Genomic DNA, 17,422 nt, shown 5'->3' on the forward strand with positions numbered 1-17,422 from the left:
GTCTTCACATTCAGATACATCTGAAAATGGATTCAAATTCTTGAATTTCTTATATTTAGGTCAGGCCCTTGCTCTCACACTAAGATTTTGTCTTTCCTTCTTCCTATTTTTCCTATCACCCAACACCTAACAGAAAACTTTTGGAATACCTTTGACCATGCATGTAATAGATTTTCAAATTTTATCTGTTGATTAAACAAATAAATGTATGAGCAAGTGAATGCATGAGTGAATAAACAATGAATCAAAAAGTTGATTTTCTGACTTAATTTAAAATCTACTCTTAGTTCTAAGCATTGATGAGCAGATTTCTAATGACACCATTGTGGTCGATAGGTGAAATCTTTCTCCCTTCATCTCTGAGATGCACAGTCACACCCTCCCCCTCAAGCTTCTAGGACCCTCCTTTTTTAAAGCTCTGTCTCCAGGAAATTGACGAATCAAGCCACTCTCCTGATTCGCTGGTCCTTCCACCTTGTTTCACTGGCTTTTGGATAAACATGACTTAACAGCTTTCCCTACAAAAAGAAGACTTGTTGAATGACTAAATCTGACTAAATCAATATCTTCTCCCTCCTACTTTCTTTCCTTTTTTGCTTTCCACACCCCCTATCCTTCATCTTTCTCCTAATTCCTCAATATGGTGCCTCATCCTGCTTCTGACTTTTCAACTATAACCTCATTATTTGCTTACTGATTAAATCATGCACTTCCTCAGCAACTTCTTCCTGAATTCTGTGGATGTCTTTTAGATCCTCCTAAATCTCTTCACCACATTTCAAAGTCTACTTCTGTATATATACTGTGTTACAAATGAACTTGAACTTATGCCATGAAAGAACAGTAAAGCTTTGCCATTCGTTTCACTGCTTGTTTTTATTCCACTCTTTTCACTTCGCTGGTGTAATGCCCAACTCTCAAGGAGAGGTCACTGCTATGGGAAAACCACTGGGCAGTTAATGTCCAACTCACACCAACTGGTCTCTGTACCTGACGCCTAAAGTGTACATTCAGGGCATTAATTATATTCACAGTGTGCAACCAACCTCATTACAGGAAGTAACTGCTAAATGGGTACAGGGTTTCCATTTAGCATGAAAAAGAAGTTCTGGAGCTAGATAACAGTGAATGTGTTTTAGGCAAAAGTTTGTCTTGAAAAAGAGCAAGGTAAAGTGGGAATGGAGAGGCTTGAGATCTAATCCCGCACTTCCAAGAGTGAGATCTGCCCTTGTGTTTAAGACACCTCTCGAGGCTTAATTTCACGCTCTATAAAATGAGATAATAATATCAAAACTATAGGCTTGTGATGATAACACCAAATTATGTATGTGTACGTGTGTGTGTCACATCACAAAATAGGACATTTAATACGTATCAGTGTATTTCAACTACTGGTCTCTGTACCTGAAACCCTGTACTCATTTAGCTGTTACTTCCTATAATGAGGTTGGTTGCACACTGTGAATATAATTAATACCCTGAATGTACACTTCAAAATGAATAAAATGGTAAATTATCTGTTATTTGTATTTTACCACAATAAAAAACCACACACACACACACACACACGTTTATAATCTTCCTCTTCCCAATGTTTTTCGTAACTCCCTTTACTTAAAAGTTATGTCAACAATTACAGAGTCCAGGATAAAACAGCTAAGCTGGTTTTATTAAGTTAAAATATTGTGTACTATTTTCTTTTTATTATTTCCATTTTTGCTTTACCTGGTTAAATATAGATTTTATGGCAGAGGGACAGAGATAGTATTATCACTTATCAAAAACTGCACTTCACAGGGGGACTGCAACTTTAAAACACTAAAGTTTTTCACTATAGGAATGTGGTTTCTCAGAGAGAAATGCACAATTTACACAAAGAATTTCCTGGTATCTTATTTTGTCTGTTGGGTATAAAATGAATCTTGGGGCTTTCACTTGAGTTTCCACTTGACAAGCCCTTGACAGGACATTGATGACTTCCAAACCTCTTCCAGCCCACACCTCCCTGCTGAGCACTAGACCATATATCCAGCTGTCTACTGGACATCACCTTGATACTCCTCAGACACTTTAAACTTAACTTGTCCAAGGCTGTAGTCATTATTTTGCACTCTCAGACCTGCTGCAGCTTCTGTATTTTTGATTTTGCTGAAAGATATAACTGTCCACTAGGATGTCCAAACAAGATGTCTAGGCATCATTCCTAAATTTTCCTCTCCCAGCTACGTCTTATCAATCATCACATTCTTTAGAGTCTATCATAGTATCTCTCAAGGTCTATTTCAAAGGATCTGCCTATGTACACCTACACATCCATGCACATGCAAAGCCTTCTATTTTGATTGCTTAGTATGACACATTCAGCTATCCATTTGCTACAGTAAATTGACTTCTGTAGTCACAGAATCTCAGCCAAAAGAAAACTTGGGAAAATAAATCAACAGAAGATAAAGAAAAATGCATCATTTACCTGGAGCCTTTACTACACATTTTAATTCTCTGATTTTTTGTTCTTGTGATGTCAATGCACATTTAAATGATGAGGAATATTTCATAATGATAAAATGGTCAATTCAAGAAGAAGACATAAAAATTATATCTTTTATATCACATGAATCAAAAATTAAAGTGATTAAAAATAGGCAATTCTGTCATCATTTTTGAAGATTTAACACTTCTCTTTCCATTGATAGAACAACTAGGTAAAATATCAGCAAAGACATAGATGACAAAAGAGATATGAAAAAAGAACCTAAGAAAAGACTTTATGGCACGAAGTGGAAAGACGTAAAATTTTCTTTTTGGGCTAAAATTTTCTTTTTGGGCAGGCAACATGATTTTTTATATAGAGAAACCTAAGAAATTGACAAAACAATTATTTGAATAAGTGAATTTAATAATGTCAGATAACTCAAGGTTCATTTATGAAAATAAATATCTGTGCTTATATATTATCCGTGAAGAAATGGAAAATCAAACTAAAAATTTCATTCTCTTTATATCACCAACCATCTAAACTAAGAGATGTATTTAACACAAGATATGTGAATATATGTAGTTGCAGTGTACTGAAAGCTACAAATACTACTGAGAAATAATAAAGAACTAAGTAGTGAAAAGATATACTGCTTGGAAGTCATTATTGTAAGATATTGATTGTCCCCAAATTAGTCTACAGGCATTATGTAATTTTATGCCATATTTATAACAAGCTTTTATTGTAGCATTTGGTTAGCTAATTCTAAAATTAATACAGATATGAAAATGACATACGTAGATCTACAAATCCAAGAAATTCAATGAATTCTAATATAATAAACTCAGAGATTCATATAAAGATACATTATAATCAAAGTAGCTAAAGCCAAAGACAAGAAAGAATCTTAAAAGCAGCAAGGGAAAAAGAAGCAACTTATCAAGCACAAGAGATCCTCAGTAAGGTTAACAGCCAATTTCATCAGAAACCATGGAGGCAGGAAGGCAGTATGATGACATAAAATGTTGAAAGAAAAAAACTGTCAAGAAATAATTCTATATCTGGAAAATTTGTCCTTCAAAAATGAAGGAGAAATTAAAACATTCTAGGTAAACAAACAAACAAACAAACAAACCCTGAGGGTGTTTATTAACCTGCCCTATATGAAATCCTAAAGGGAGTCCTTCAGATTCTAAAGAAAGGACACTAGATAGTAACCTGAAGCCAGATGAAGAAATACAAACTGACAGTAAAGGTAAATACATGGGCAATATAAAAGCCAATATCACTGTATTTTTTGTAACTCCAGTTTTTATTTTTCACACAAGTGCATAAAAATAAATATAAATCTATGTTTGGGGACTATAATGTATAAAAGGGCCTTTATCCAAAGAAGATATAAAAATGCACAATAATCACAAGAAATGATACTAAACATCAATAGTTTTTAGGAAGATGCAAATCAAAACCACAACGAGATATCACTTCATACCTACTAAGATATCCATAATTTAAAAAAATAAAAAACAACAAGTGTTGGTGAGGATGTACAGAAATTGGCACACTTGTACATTGCCAATGGGAATGTAACATGCTAGGTCAGCTGTGGAAAAGAATTTGGCAGTTCCTCAGAGAGCTAAATATGGAATTACCATATGGCCCATGGTTCTTGGCAATTTCATGACAGTGTTCTGAGACCTTCACATTCTGGAACTCATTTCTGCTTAATGATATAAATTATCTATTACTTTAAAGCAATATATGTTTATTTTCTTTTAGTAATAAGTGTTTGATTTTTCCTATATTTGGCAAATCTACAGAGAAGAAAAGTCAAATCCCATTGAGTTGAAATGAAGGAATAGCCAGATACTAAGAATCATCTGTAAGTGATCAGGTGGTGAAGCCTGGGCTGTAAAAGTCTATGAACAGACATTCAGTCTATTATTCCATCAGACCTTTTCCTCTCCATTGTAAAGACTAATTTAAGCCATTATCATCTCATGCCTGGAATGTTGCCAACAAACATCTGTTCCCCGTACTGTCTGGTTCACCTCCCTCCATTCTATCTTTAATATTGCATCAAAAAGTATCTTTCTGAAAAATAACTCTGATCATGTCACTTCCTTGTGTCATACCTATTCATATCTCTCCTGAAATAAGACTAACACTCAGTGTTTTAGCATGACAGTAAAAGCCTTCTATGACCTGATCCATCACAGAATTATCTACATAGTTGGTGCTTAGTAAATAAAAACTTACTCAATGGATGATCAGTGGTTTCTACCAAGGAAATTAAAAGAAAAAACAAGCATAATGGTGGGAATAAATTCCTTTACTTCATACATATTTTCTGAGCATCATCTTTGTGAAGGAGATTGAGAGGGGAAAGGAGAAGATTTTCAAACCTCAAATATGTGCTTTTTCTGCCATACCTCTTGCCCCAACCTTTAGGAATCTGAGAATCTAGCAGGGAACACAAGGCTTGTACAAAAACTGCCATGTGCTTGGGACTTGATAAATGTGCTAAGGCAATTCAGTAGGAGAAGATTCCATTTTCCCCTTGGGGACTCAGAGAAGGCTACAGACATTTGATCTGGGCCTTGATGAAGGAGTAGGGCAGGTGGGAAGAGACAGATCTCCAGACCCTGGGACATCTCAGGTGTGTGAATTTCAGGGAAGAGGCACATGTTGTCACGCTGCTTGACTCTAGTGCAGGGCATGTGAGACTTAGCAACGAGCATGAGCAGTACGTTGGAACACTAGTATGGCTGGCTTTGGAGGGTTTAATTGCTAGTAAGAGAAATTATAAGTGGAGCTTTCTCGATGAATACCCTTGAATCCCCAGGTAATTTTCCACAAAGCCTGAACCCTGGCTGCTTTCCCTCCTAACCTGCCCTCCCTACCTGTAATTCATTCAGACTCACTCTCTGCTCCTGCAACCCAGCAGGACCCTGTGGGGCTCCTGAGCACAAAAGCCTTTCTGTGTCCCCCACTTCTTGATTACAGGAAATAGGTTTCATTCATCCTCCAGGACCTTCCATGAGTTCCAATGAGCAGGTTCAAACAGTTGCTACTTAGGGAAGGGAGGGGGATGCAGAGACAAGAGAGGAACAGTCAAAAGAAACAATAGTGCAGCCTTGGGGTAGGGTCCTGGTTCCCCCTCAAGGGACACGCAAACCAATACCTTTGAGCTGTTTTGCAGATACTGAAACCCCAACCAGGTGGGAGAAGTTAACTGTATGCTGCCCACAAGCACGTAGACCTCAGGCCAGCAGGTGGAACCAGAAGGTTGATGATGCTGACTCCCACTTACCTCACCACCAACCCAATCAGAAAAATGTCCACAAGCTGATCACGTCCTCTTCGAACCATTACTATAAAACTCTTCACTACCTACCCCCTCCAGGTTGGGACATCTTCTCCAGTTTTGAGGGCATTAGCCTGTTGTGGCCTCCTTTGCCTGGCAAAGCAATAAAGCTATTCTTTTCTACTTCACCCCAAACTCCATCTCTGAGATTTAATTCCATGTCGGGGAACAGAGGCCGGATTCAGCTTCACTCCCTCTCCATGCTTCTGCCCTCCAACCCTATGACAGCAGGCTTTAGTCAGCTTCTTGTTACCAGAGGATACTGATTTCCAAAACCATTCTTCATGTTGCTTTATACTTCCCTAAGCCTGGGTTTTCTCCCCAGCAGGCTAGGAAACAGAAAAAAGGAACACCAGCCTAAAAAAAGATCTGCATTCTAATCATGGCTCTTGTACATACGTGACCCTGGGCAGGTTACTTAACGTTTCTGAGCCATCTGTAAAATGGTGATAACAATTCTTATCTTAAAGAGATGCCATGAGGGTAAAATAAAATGTTTAAGCCTTTAGTTCTTAGATGTTTCACAGAGTGTTAGTTGTCCTCCCACTGCAGTCTCCAGGATCAATCAGGTCAAATTTTGGGGCCTTACTTCCCCCCCTGGCTTCAGCCCTCAATTAGGGCAGCTTAATGAATTATCTGCTGCGATCATTACTAACTCACCTTGTTTCTTGCTCAGAGCCCAAAAGACAGAATTATACAGCAAGGCTTAAAGGCTCCTTTTTAAACTTAAACTAGGCTCACTGGGGAGGCTAAAAGCTAAAGATTTGACCTGTTCTGGCATTTGAGCTGATTTGTATTAGAGCTGCCTTTGTAACAACTGGAGGGGAAAGAAGAATGTTCTAATCAGTCTAAGCCTAGAGGAAAAGTCATTGCAAATTTATGGAGACAAAAACAGGTGTGTGAAATGGGGTGTAAAGGAGCTCACCACAATCTCCCAGGACGTGGTTCCTGAATGGGAGCCCTCATGCTAGAAAAAAGATTAGGAGTATCTTGGCAAGCTTGTGTCACAGGAAGTGCAATATTTATTCAGCACACAGATAGCCAGTGGATGCACTGACAATTGCAATCCAGGCTCTCTGATTAGATTCTGGCTGGAGTGTTATTTAGAGACTTAATCATATAATGCCCAGTGGCACCAAGTACACATGTGGATCTGATTGAAATCTTTGCTTCTGCTGGTTTCAGGGTGCAGATAACTGAGGGTGGCCGGAAGAAGAGCATCCGCTTACTTGAATCAGGAAAAGTTGACAACTCCCGGCTTCCGAGACGCAAACTACAAAGAGCATATCCCTGCATCCAAGTGTAAAAAAGCTCTTGGACCCCAACTATCTCATCATTTCTTTGTAGCAACTGGGGGTGGATTTGCCTGAGCCTAAGATGATACCACTCTCTCCTACCAAGATTTGTTCAGTTACCTTTGAATCCAACTATTTCATAGACTCAGACTATTAGAGATGAAAGAATGAGTCTAATTATCCCATTTCAGAGATGAGGAAAATGAGACCCAAAGAGGGTGTAGCTTATCAAGATCACAGAGATAGTTATAAAAAAAAACAGTGTGAGAAGATAGGTCTCCTGATTCCCAGTGTTACTCTTTTAATGGTATTTACCAAAATAGAGTAGATAATAATGTTAATTTATTTTTCTTCCTTCAAAACAGACAGTAGGACTATTTGCCTATTTTCTCTAAAGTGCTAAGCTATGTGTGCAGAAGCTATATTGTCATTTTCCAAATGTTGCCTGTACTTTAAAATTTCAATCCCTTAATAGTAAGTTGGTACCATGTTCTTTATAGCTTAACTTCAATAGAGTTAATAAGAAAAAAAAGGACATGAGAGGGCTTTGATATTTACTGAGGAAATAAGCATAGGACTCTGTTACAAACACACCCTAACTCATAAAATGGTTAAGAAGAGACCTAGAAATATGACTAAAGTCCAAGCATAATAAAATATATAAAAATCCACTTTAATTATTTTTCAAGCAATTAGAATTTAAAGTCTTTGGTTACATCCCTAATCTTCTATTTCCATACTATATTCAAAACTTTCAAAAATTGAGGGGCTCTTATGGGTCTATTTTAATGAATCTTTGGCCAGATAACTCTGAAATGCTTCCTTGTATTTTCATCAAAATGCTTCTGACTTGCCCAAGCTTATTTTTTCTCAAATGATTTTTAGTATAGTCAAAGAAAAATCCAATAGTTTTGAATATGCTTAGGTATGAAGAACTTTAGGTATTAAAATCCCCAGATGGCTTCAGAGGTGGGTAAAAGATTGGGAGCAGGGTGAGGGGGATAGAGGGCAGCAGTATTATCATCTTTCTTGACATGTGACTCCTGTGTGTTGAGCATGTGTCTGTGTGTCTGATTAGCTAACAGTCTATTTAACTTCTCTCTGTCTACTTCACTATTATATCTCTATCTAACAAGAAACTGTGAACAGAGAAAGAAGTGGCCAACTTCCTGTAGTCTGGTCTATCCATGGTTCCAAGGAAGAAAATTCCCAAATACTAGACACCAGCCCTTGTTGTGAATGCAATATAGTGACTACTTTTAGACCACTGATTGCCAGCTGCTGTGCTCCTGGCTCAATTGCTTCCACAAGACAAGCTGTTGAAGCAGATATTAATGTGTATTTCAAACCAGCTGGATATATAAGACAATAGTCCTGTTTATGAGCAGTCTTGGTCTTATAGTGTTCTCACCCTTCTATCTTGCCCCACCCATTATTAGAAGCAAAAAGCTTCTCCATAGTGGTTCAGCTTTTCCAAAGATGTAATGTCATACTTGCTTACATATCCCCTCCTAATGTTGCTACATCAGAACTGGAAGCTTATTTCTCCTGGATTTTAGCACATGGCAATTAGAAATCAACATACTTTGTAGTTCTGTGAGGCATATTTTTGCTTAAAAAATAACTTTCATAACTTTTGTATAAGTATGCTTCATGTCTTTCATAGTGTCTGGCAAGTGGTTATGTGCTCATTCATTGAATGAAGACCTGCTATGGGCTCACATTTCCATTTGCTAAGTTGAGGCCATTATAGCAGAATTCAATAACTTTCCTCTAAGAAAATTATATTGTTTTGCAACTTCTGATTAAATAACACAACTTTGTCTTTACATTATGTGTTCTTTCTGCACGTTCTCACATAGTGACTTTTAAGTCATTATCTCCAGCCAAAACTTGTCTTCATCTGATGACTGTGTATCAAGTTGCCTGCTATACATCTCTGCCTAAAGGACCCAAGGTATCCCAAAACTAATATATCCAAAGGTGAACCTGTCACCTATACCTTCTCCCTCTCCATTATACAAACATACAAATACACACACCCTCAACTGATCCACTTCCAGCGCTTTCCATCTCAGAGTATGCCACCATAACCAATCTAGCCAAACAAGCTGGAAAGCAGCAAGCTTGCATCGTCTCTTTCTCACTCTCAAAATCTAGTGAAGCCTTTTCTCTCATTGGCCCCAGTCTCTATTCCTCCAGGACAGAGTTTGACTTCTCCTTAAGTTGATGCCTACCTCTTTAGACATTTCCCGTTTAAATGAATTTCATTTTCTTGAGCATATTATATTCTAGCACATCTCTCTTCCCTTCCATAAATGTTTTCTTTCCACCTTGAAAGTGTTGCCTTATGAACTTAGGTCGTTAAAATTTAACTCAAATGTCATGTTCTCTATGAGACATTTCATCTTCAGTTTTCCTGTGTTTCTTGCAAGTGTCTCTCTTGTAGCATTTCATGCATTGTACAGCAATGACTCATTAATCTTTCTTTCTCTTGCATGCATTGCAAGAGGTGGTATGATGCCCCTTTCTTTTCCATTTCCCCAGCAGCTAGCATGTTTATAGTAGGTATTCAGTAAATATTTACTCATAATCAATTGAACAAATGATTTAAGGTAAGAACAAAGCCCTTGGAAGAACAGGTCTAGTGGGTGGTCACTGGGGCAAAGAATATGGAACCATCTTCTTAGGATGACAGCTCAGACAGACTGAAGGGCAGAAGTAATTGGAAAAAATATCCTCCAGAGGATCACTCAGTCCTGCAGTCACCTAATAAGTGGTAGGTCTGCCATACTTAAATGAGAGTTGGCTCCATGATTCTATTAAAGAAAGAAAAGGTATTTGACACCAAAATGTGGACTAAAATACTGTATACTGGTAGGTAATTAACACATTATATCAAATATGTGTTTAACCTATCACATGAAGGGATGGTTTGAAGACAAGCATGCCTTTGCTCCAGGGCCTCCGGTTAAAAAGCTAAATCACGGATGCCCCAATGGCCTCATTCCTCTTAACATACCATCATAGTGATATTCATGAATTAATATAAATTCTCTAAAATGTATCTCTATTTAAAAATGTTTCACTTTATTTCCCTTAAGTGTAATGTGTAATTCTTGCAAGTTTCAAAGTTGTAGGTTAGGCAGAGTGCCTACTAGTTCTATTATTCTGGGATTGGGTGAATTAGTTACCATTCACCTAATCCATATAATTATAATTTTATGACTTACATCATATGGCCTTTCCAATTAAATGCTGGGCCAGTAGTTTCTCAATTTTATCCCTGAGTACCTTCTTAATTCTTGGGTGGATACTAGCTCACCTCCTCTAGTAATATTTCTATAATTTTTTTTATTAGTTAGATCCAGAATACCTGGAATGCTATCTTCAGGTAGACTAGTAGTATTTTTTTAAAAATGAGGGTGAAAATCTGACATAATAAAGATGGGAGTCATTCATTTAATCCCTGCTTATTCTTTTATTATCCTTGAGCAGTTTTTTGTTGTTGTTTTTTGTTTGTTTAAATTATGGCTTCATGTGTTCTATAATTTTTGTTTTCATCTAATGAATAGGTTGGTTAAATGGCCTGCATTTTTGGAGGAAGAAATTGAGGCAAAGGGAATAAGGATGTTTAATAAGGATGAAAATGTTGAGTCCTTGACCTTGTTATTTAGTTCATTTCTACCGTGTGCAAGGAACTGTGCAAAATTTTGGATATGAAGTGGTAAACAAATAGACATGGGCCCTTCCCTCTTGAAAAAAAAAAAAAACACAATAGTAAAAACGCATGTAAGTTTGTAACTGTTAATTATAATAAGCATAATGAAAAAGCAGGGTATTTCTTCGCACCAAAGAATTAAGTGTATCTGCTTGAGACTAGGTAATCCAGAAAAGGCTCTTTGAAGAAAGGACATGAATTTGGAGATATGCATTGGAATGACAAAGGAAAAAAATAGGAAGGAAGGTTTTCCAGTCTGGGAACCCCATGGAAAAAGACCATGGACTGGGACAATTCTTGATCCAGTCAAGTTACAGAGAAGAATTCAATATGGGTGAAGCCTCATGACAGAAGAAGGAAGAGGCATGAAATGAGATGAGATAAAATTAAAAAGGTAGGTTGCAGCCAGAAATGCTTTTTAAGGTATCTTATAAGTGCAAGGAAATGCTCATGAAGGATTTAAACATGAGAATGGCATGATTATATCTATGTTTTAAAAGATCAGTTCAGATGCTGTATAGACTGATGGGTTGGTAAGTAAGGGTAGGAAAAAAAAAAAAAAAAAAGACTAGTAAAAAGACTACTGAAGTAACTAGGAAATAAATGAGAGTAGCCTGGACAAGAAATGCTACAGGAGTGATGATGATGAGGCAAATTACTCAGCTGTATAAAATGGATAATAAAAGTACCCACCTCATTAGATCAAAAAGAGTATATGAAATTGTGCCTTTAAAAGCTCAAAGGACAGTTCTGGCACACAGAAAACTTAACGCATGTTTATTACTATCATTACAGCTATTATGGCTACTACTCCTATTTGGAGTTACTTGGTTTAGTTTTAGGGTGGTGTTTGGATGGCAGTGAGGGAGAGAAGTTAGTTTTGGTGTATTATAATTTATTGATTTAGAAGGAAATTTGATAGGCAGAATTATGGTGTTCTGTCTTAGGGAGTGGTATTTAGAATGATGATAGGTGATGTTTAATGGGTATTGAAGAGGAGAAACAGTTGACTTTTAAAAAAATCTAATGATTAACTGACTCAGGGACTAATGGAACCTCACTATCTTTTTTTCTTTACCTCTCTTCCCTCCAAGAAGTTTCTTCATTATTTCTAAGCCTTGAAGCCTCATTCTCCAAGCCTAGTACAAATATCATGATAATTCTCTACTGATGTTAGTACCTTCCCTTTCATGGAGATTGTCCTACGATCTCTTGGGATGTCAGAGCTAAAAGGAAACTTGGGGGTAATTTGTCTTAATTCTGTTGGTTACAAGTGTAGAGGCAGACTCTGAGAGAGGGAAATGCTGTCACTCTTCAGAGGAACCAGATCGTGCGTTACAAATACCATGGACTGGGTATCAGAGTGAATTAAGTTCAAGCTCTGTATCTGTCATTACCACGTTGAAACAAATTGCTTAACCTTCTGAAGCTCGAGTTCCTCATTGTAAAGGAAGATCCTAATAGCCGTCCTGCCTCGCTAGAGAATGGCCATGAAGAATGAATAAAATAATGCACATAAAAACATTTCATGAACTACAAAGTGCATTTGTTATCAATCCTTTGCTATGTTTACAATCACCAAACAGATGATTCAATTGTTTGCCTGGAGGTAGTTAGTGTAGCTTGTGGCTATGGAGCTCAAAAACTCCTGAGGTAAATTTATTGGGAGCCTATGTTCTAAGTCCATGTGTGACTTACATAAGTAAGCTGAAAAACTTCAAGTACATATTTCATGGATTCTTAAGATGTTTAAACCTCAGTATCACCTTGGACTATATACTATCATTATTTACATTTTACTATTTAAAAAATAGGCCCAGTTTAAGTAACCAGAGTGATTAGTAAAACAAATATGAGGTCCCAGAGCCACTAGGCAGCAGAGTCTGATTTTAAACCTTGATCTGCCTTGTTTAGAAAGCCATAAAATTTTAACTACTAATAGGGAAGCTATACCACAGTCACAGGATAAATTGACATTGTTTCTGCAAAAAAGAATCCTTAAATTGACCAAACTTGATTAGGAAACCAAAGGCTCATTTTTGTTCTCCAGCATGTGTTGAAATGAGGCTGATACAATATTGCAATTGAGCAACTGGGTGTAAAAATCACTGGTAAAAACACAGGGCAGATGGCAATTAATTACCACAGGGCCCTGCTCTATTACGCAGTGAAAGATTGACAAAGAAACTGCGATAAGACTGAACCAGGAAACGACAACATACATGGGAAACTGCCCTCTGCTGGTCCAGGCAGTGCCCTGTCCTTGTTAAACAGGGACGTTATTTAAAGATGCAAATGAGATATTTTGAGCACTTTTATATTCATGACTTTATGACTCTGAGATGGTTGGGAGTTTTAATTTTGTGGTTAGCCCACCTTCTGTTTCTTTATTAAAACCTTAGTCCTGATTAATCAAAAATGCTCTTTACAGTCTGGTCACATAGATTCCATAAAAAAGGATGCACTAGTTCACCCTGGATTTGGTGTAAGATTTATCTTTTAAAGATGCACCCTGATTTATACGTGTGCTCACAAGTGTGGCAGTGAATTAAAATATGATAGTAAGTGGGAAAGTTTCATGGCTTTCTGAATGTGGTCATAAATAAGGAAGTTCATGACCAAGTTGCTCTGTGTAATAGCCATGTCTCTCCTCACCCATGGGCGTATTGGGGTCACTCTATTGGTAGAAACCGTGGTAAACCAGCATTGGGCTTGCATAACCTCACAAAATTGGCATCAAAAATCCACAATCCAATCAGCTGCCACAGTTTTTTATATACACATGGCACTAAAGCATGTGAATTCTTTGAAGCAACAGAAAGGATGACTGTCTTTCCACTATCATCCAGAATTTTTTTGACTGGCAGTGACCAAGAGAGCCGGCTTTGAGTTTCTTTCTATGGAGCTTCAAAAAGCAGCAGGCAAAGGACCTGGATATAAGATTCAGAGACAGGGTAGCACAGCATTGAAGCTGTTCTATAGAGAGAATTGGAGAGAATATCTAAAGGGGGTGCAAGTGGTGTTCTGATATATATATATATATATATATATATATACATACATACATACACACACACATATATATGCACATATATATAAATATATCATATATATGTATATATATAAATATATCATATATATATTCAAAGTGTACTTTGGATTCTATTGTACCTTCAAATATTACTTATTAAATACCCACATGACAATCTCTTAGAGTTTGGACATGCTACTTTAATACACAAGTCTCTTTTACGGCAACTTCTAATATTACCCCCCAAAATCTAATATTATTTCAGACATACGCACAATGAAATATAATTTAACATCTAGAATTATGAAACAGATGAGACAGCCAAGGTCCAAAGAGTGCTATTTACACTGAATATAAGAATTTCTTTATGGGATAAACTTCACTGTCAAGATGCCAGAAGACTCTCTTAAGGAAGAGACTCCTGTAATTACAGAAAACAGCAAAGCAGAGGAGACTAACATTTCTCAGGAACTGTGTCTCTGTTTACCATGTATCTCTGGGCAATTTCTTGACCTGTCTGAGCCTTAAGGTGTTATGGGCATAACACTTATCTCACTGGATTCTTTTGAGAATTAAACTTCATACGTAATATGCCTAACAAATAGTGGACATCACAAAATGTTAGTTCAACTCTCCTTCTTGAGCCAACTTAGCTGGCACTATCACTCTGAGCAGTTTGGTCTGACTTTCCGCCCCACCCCCCAACTTTTGCATGCATACCAAAGGCAAAGTAACTGTACATTTTTGGTGATTAGAAATCTCTTTAGTTTTGTGTCAATTTTAGCCAAGTTTCGTGTTTCCCTGTGATGAAGCAAGGGAAAACAGTTGCTAGCCAAGGACCTGTAAGAGTATGATTATGATGCTGAGCCATGGAATCCAAGCCGTGTGAGTGAACCTATGAGCAGTCCTGTGGAAAGTGGAGCAGTGAAAGGAGCGGTAGTTATGAAGTTAAAGAGGCGTTTATAGGAAGCGCTGCAGCAAGGGAGCTAGTAGGCGGGGGTTTTAGGGCAGAGACTCTAGCTTAGAAGGATATGATCACAGGCTCTCTGGCTGAGATAGGCTGAAAAAGGAGGATATTGCTGATGGTCCTGCAACAAAGTTCCAGATTTCTAGAATGACTGTGCATCTGTACTTGGAATTCATTCTGATGAGGATAATGGTTAGGACTGAGAGGAAGCTGTGAGCTATGTGATCATGTGTAAAAAAAAATGAGAAGGAACAATCAGGTGATTGATTCAGGTGTGTCACTCTCTTCATCTGTTCATACCTAACAGATGAAGAGAGTGACACAGTCAGAGATGTGAGCCACAAAGAAGCAAAGCTATTTATGAGTAGGAAGAGGGATGTTTTGGAAGCAGCATAGGAAAGTCACAAATCACCTCTGTGCTGTCTTTTTCTTCAAAAGTTTTTGGAATACCTTTTCCACCTGCCTGAAATTCTACTCTTCCTTCAAGCGCAGATCAAATCCCCATTTCTCATAGAGTCTTCCTTTTCTACTTTAGCCTACACTGATGCCACTTTTCTGACTCTTTAAGATGTTTATTTTTCTGTAACACCTGTTTTGCAACTGGATGGTATAAAGCTCATATAAAGCTCAGTTCCTGTCTGGGTAATTCCCATTTAATTTTGTCTCCCCAAATAGGCTGCCAGCTTCATGATGATGGCAATCTTAGTTTCCTGTCCATTTATATCTCACAGTTCTTAGCACAGTTTAAAGCGTATTTGTGAGATCACAAATACAATACAATTACATTACCAAACTGTTTTTCTTAGGAAAGACCACCTTTAATTTTGAATGTGATCTGCATGACCCACACTACTAGTTTGGAGTATAAAGTATAAAGATGATTCAGTTAACCATCTGAGGCCCTACTCTTCTAAAGTTGTAGACAATTCAAGAGCTGTGATATCTTCTTCTTGTATCTTAAGTTGCCCTTCACAATTTGTCCTAAAACCCAGCAAAGCAAAACCTCAGTTGGCAAAATTTGAAAAAAAAAAAAAAATTAAACCCTTTGATTTTCTTCAGTTGTAAAATCTAAAATTCTAAAATTCTGGAACCAACCTTGATATTCCGATTCTAACGGAAAGGGGGATAAAGGTCTAATAAACCAAATGATACAATATGAGGTCTTTCTTCTCCTCTCTTGTTTCTCAAGGGAAACTTAGATGACTAAAGATAACTATACTGGCACATGTAAAACAAGTTTTTCTTTGTTTAACATAAAGCAAGGAACGCTCCTAGAGCAGAGCATGCAATGGGAGCAGCAGCTGATTCCCCTCTGGCTTTCTCTCCTTCCCAAGTACCCTCCCTATTACTCTGTATCTGATAAGATTTTTGGTCAAGGGAATGTACATAAAAAGCCTGGTCTTCTAATGTTGCATTGTGTGTGAAACTACATTTAAAATACCTTTTAATTAGCATTTGAAAATCATTCTCTGTAATCCATCATATCAACAGGCTAAATGTGATTATATCAATAAATGCTGAAAAAGCATTTGACAAAATCCAACACTCATTCATGATAAAAACTCTCAGCAAACTGGGAATAGAGGGTGACTTCCTTAAATTGATAAGGAATATATACAAAACCCTACAGGTAATATACTTAATGGCGAGGAATTAGATACTATACCCCTAAGATGAGGAGCAAGACGATGATGTACTCTCTAATGAGTGCTATTCAACATCATGCTGAAAAGTCCTAACTAGTACAGTAAGAAAAGACAGGAAAGGAAAAGCATAAAGATTGGGAAGGAAGAAATAAAACGTTCTTGTTCACAGATGGCATAATTGCCCATGTAGAAAATCCCAAAGAAAAAGAAAAATGCTCCGGAAACTAATATGTGATTATAGCGAGTTTGCAGGATACGTGTTACTATACAAACATCAATTGCTTTCCTATATGCCAGCAATGAACAATTGGAATTTGAAAGTAAAAACACAATACCATTTATATCAGTACCAAAAATTAAATACTTAAGTATAAATCTAACAAAATATGTACAGGATCTATATGAGGAAAACAATAATACTCTAAATTTTACAAATCAAAGGAGATCTAAATAAGTGCAGAGGTAGTCCATGTTTGTAGATAGGAAGACTCAATATTGCTAAGATGTCAGTTCCTCTCAACTTGGTCTATAAATACAACTCAATCCCAATCAAAATCCCAGCAAATTATTTTGTGGGTATTGCCAAACTTATTCTAAAGTTTATATTTAAAGGCAAAAGACCAAGAGTAGCCAATAAAATACTGAAGAACAAAGTCAAAGGACTAATGTTATTCAATTCCAAGACTTACTGTGAAGCTATAGTAATCAAGGCAGTGTCACAATGGTGAAAGAGCAGTCAAATAGATCAATGGAACAGAATAGAGAGCCCAGAAATAGACCCACAGAAATATAATCAACTGATCTTTGACAAAGACGCAAAGGCAATTCAACAGAGAAAGGATAGTTTTTCAACAAATAGTGCTGGAAAAACTGAACATCCGCATGCAAATAAATGAATCTAGACACAAACCTTACACCT

This window comes from Eschrichtius robustus, chromosome 7, assembly GCF_028021215.1.
Source record: "Eschrichtius robustus isolate mEscRob2 chromosome 7, mEscRob2.pri, whole genome shotgun sequence".
NCBI lineage: Eukaryota > Metazoa > Chordata > Mammalia > Artiodactyla > Eschrichtiidae > Eschrichtius > Eschrichtius robustus.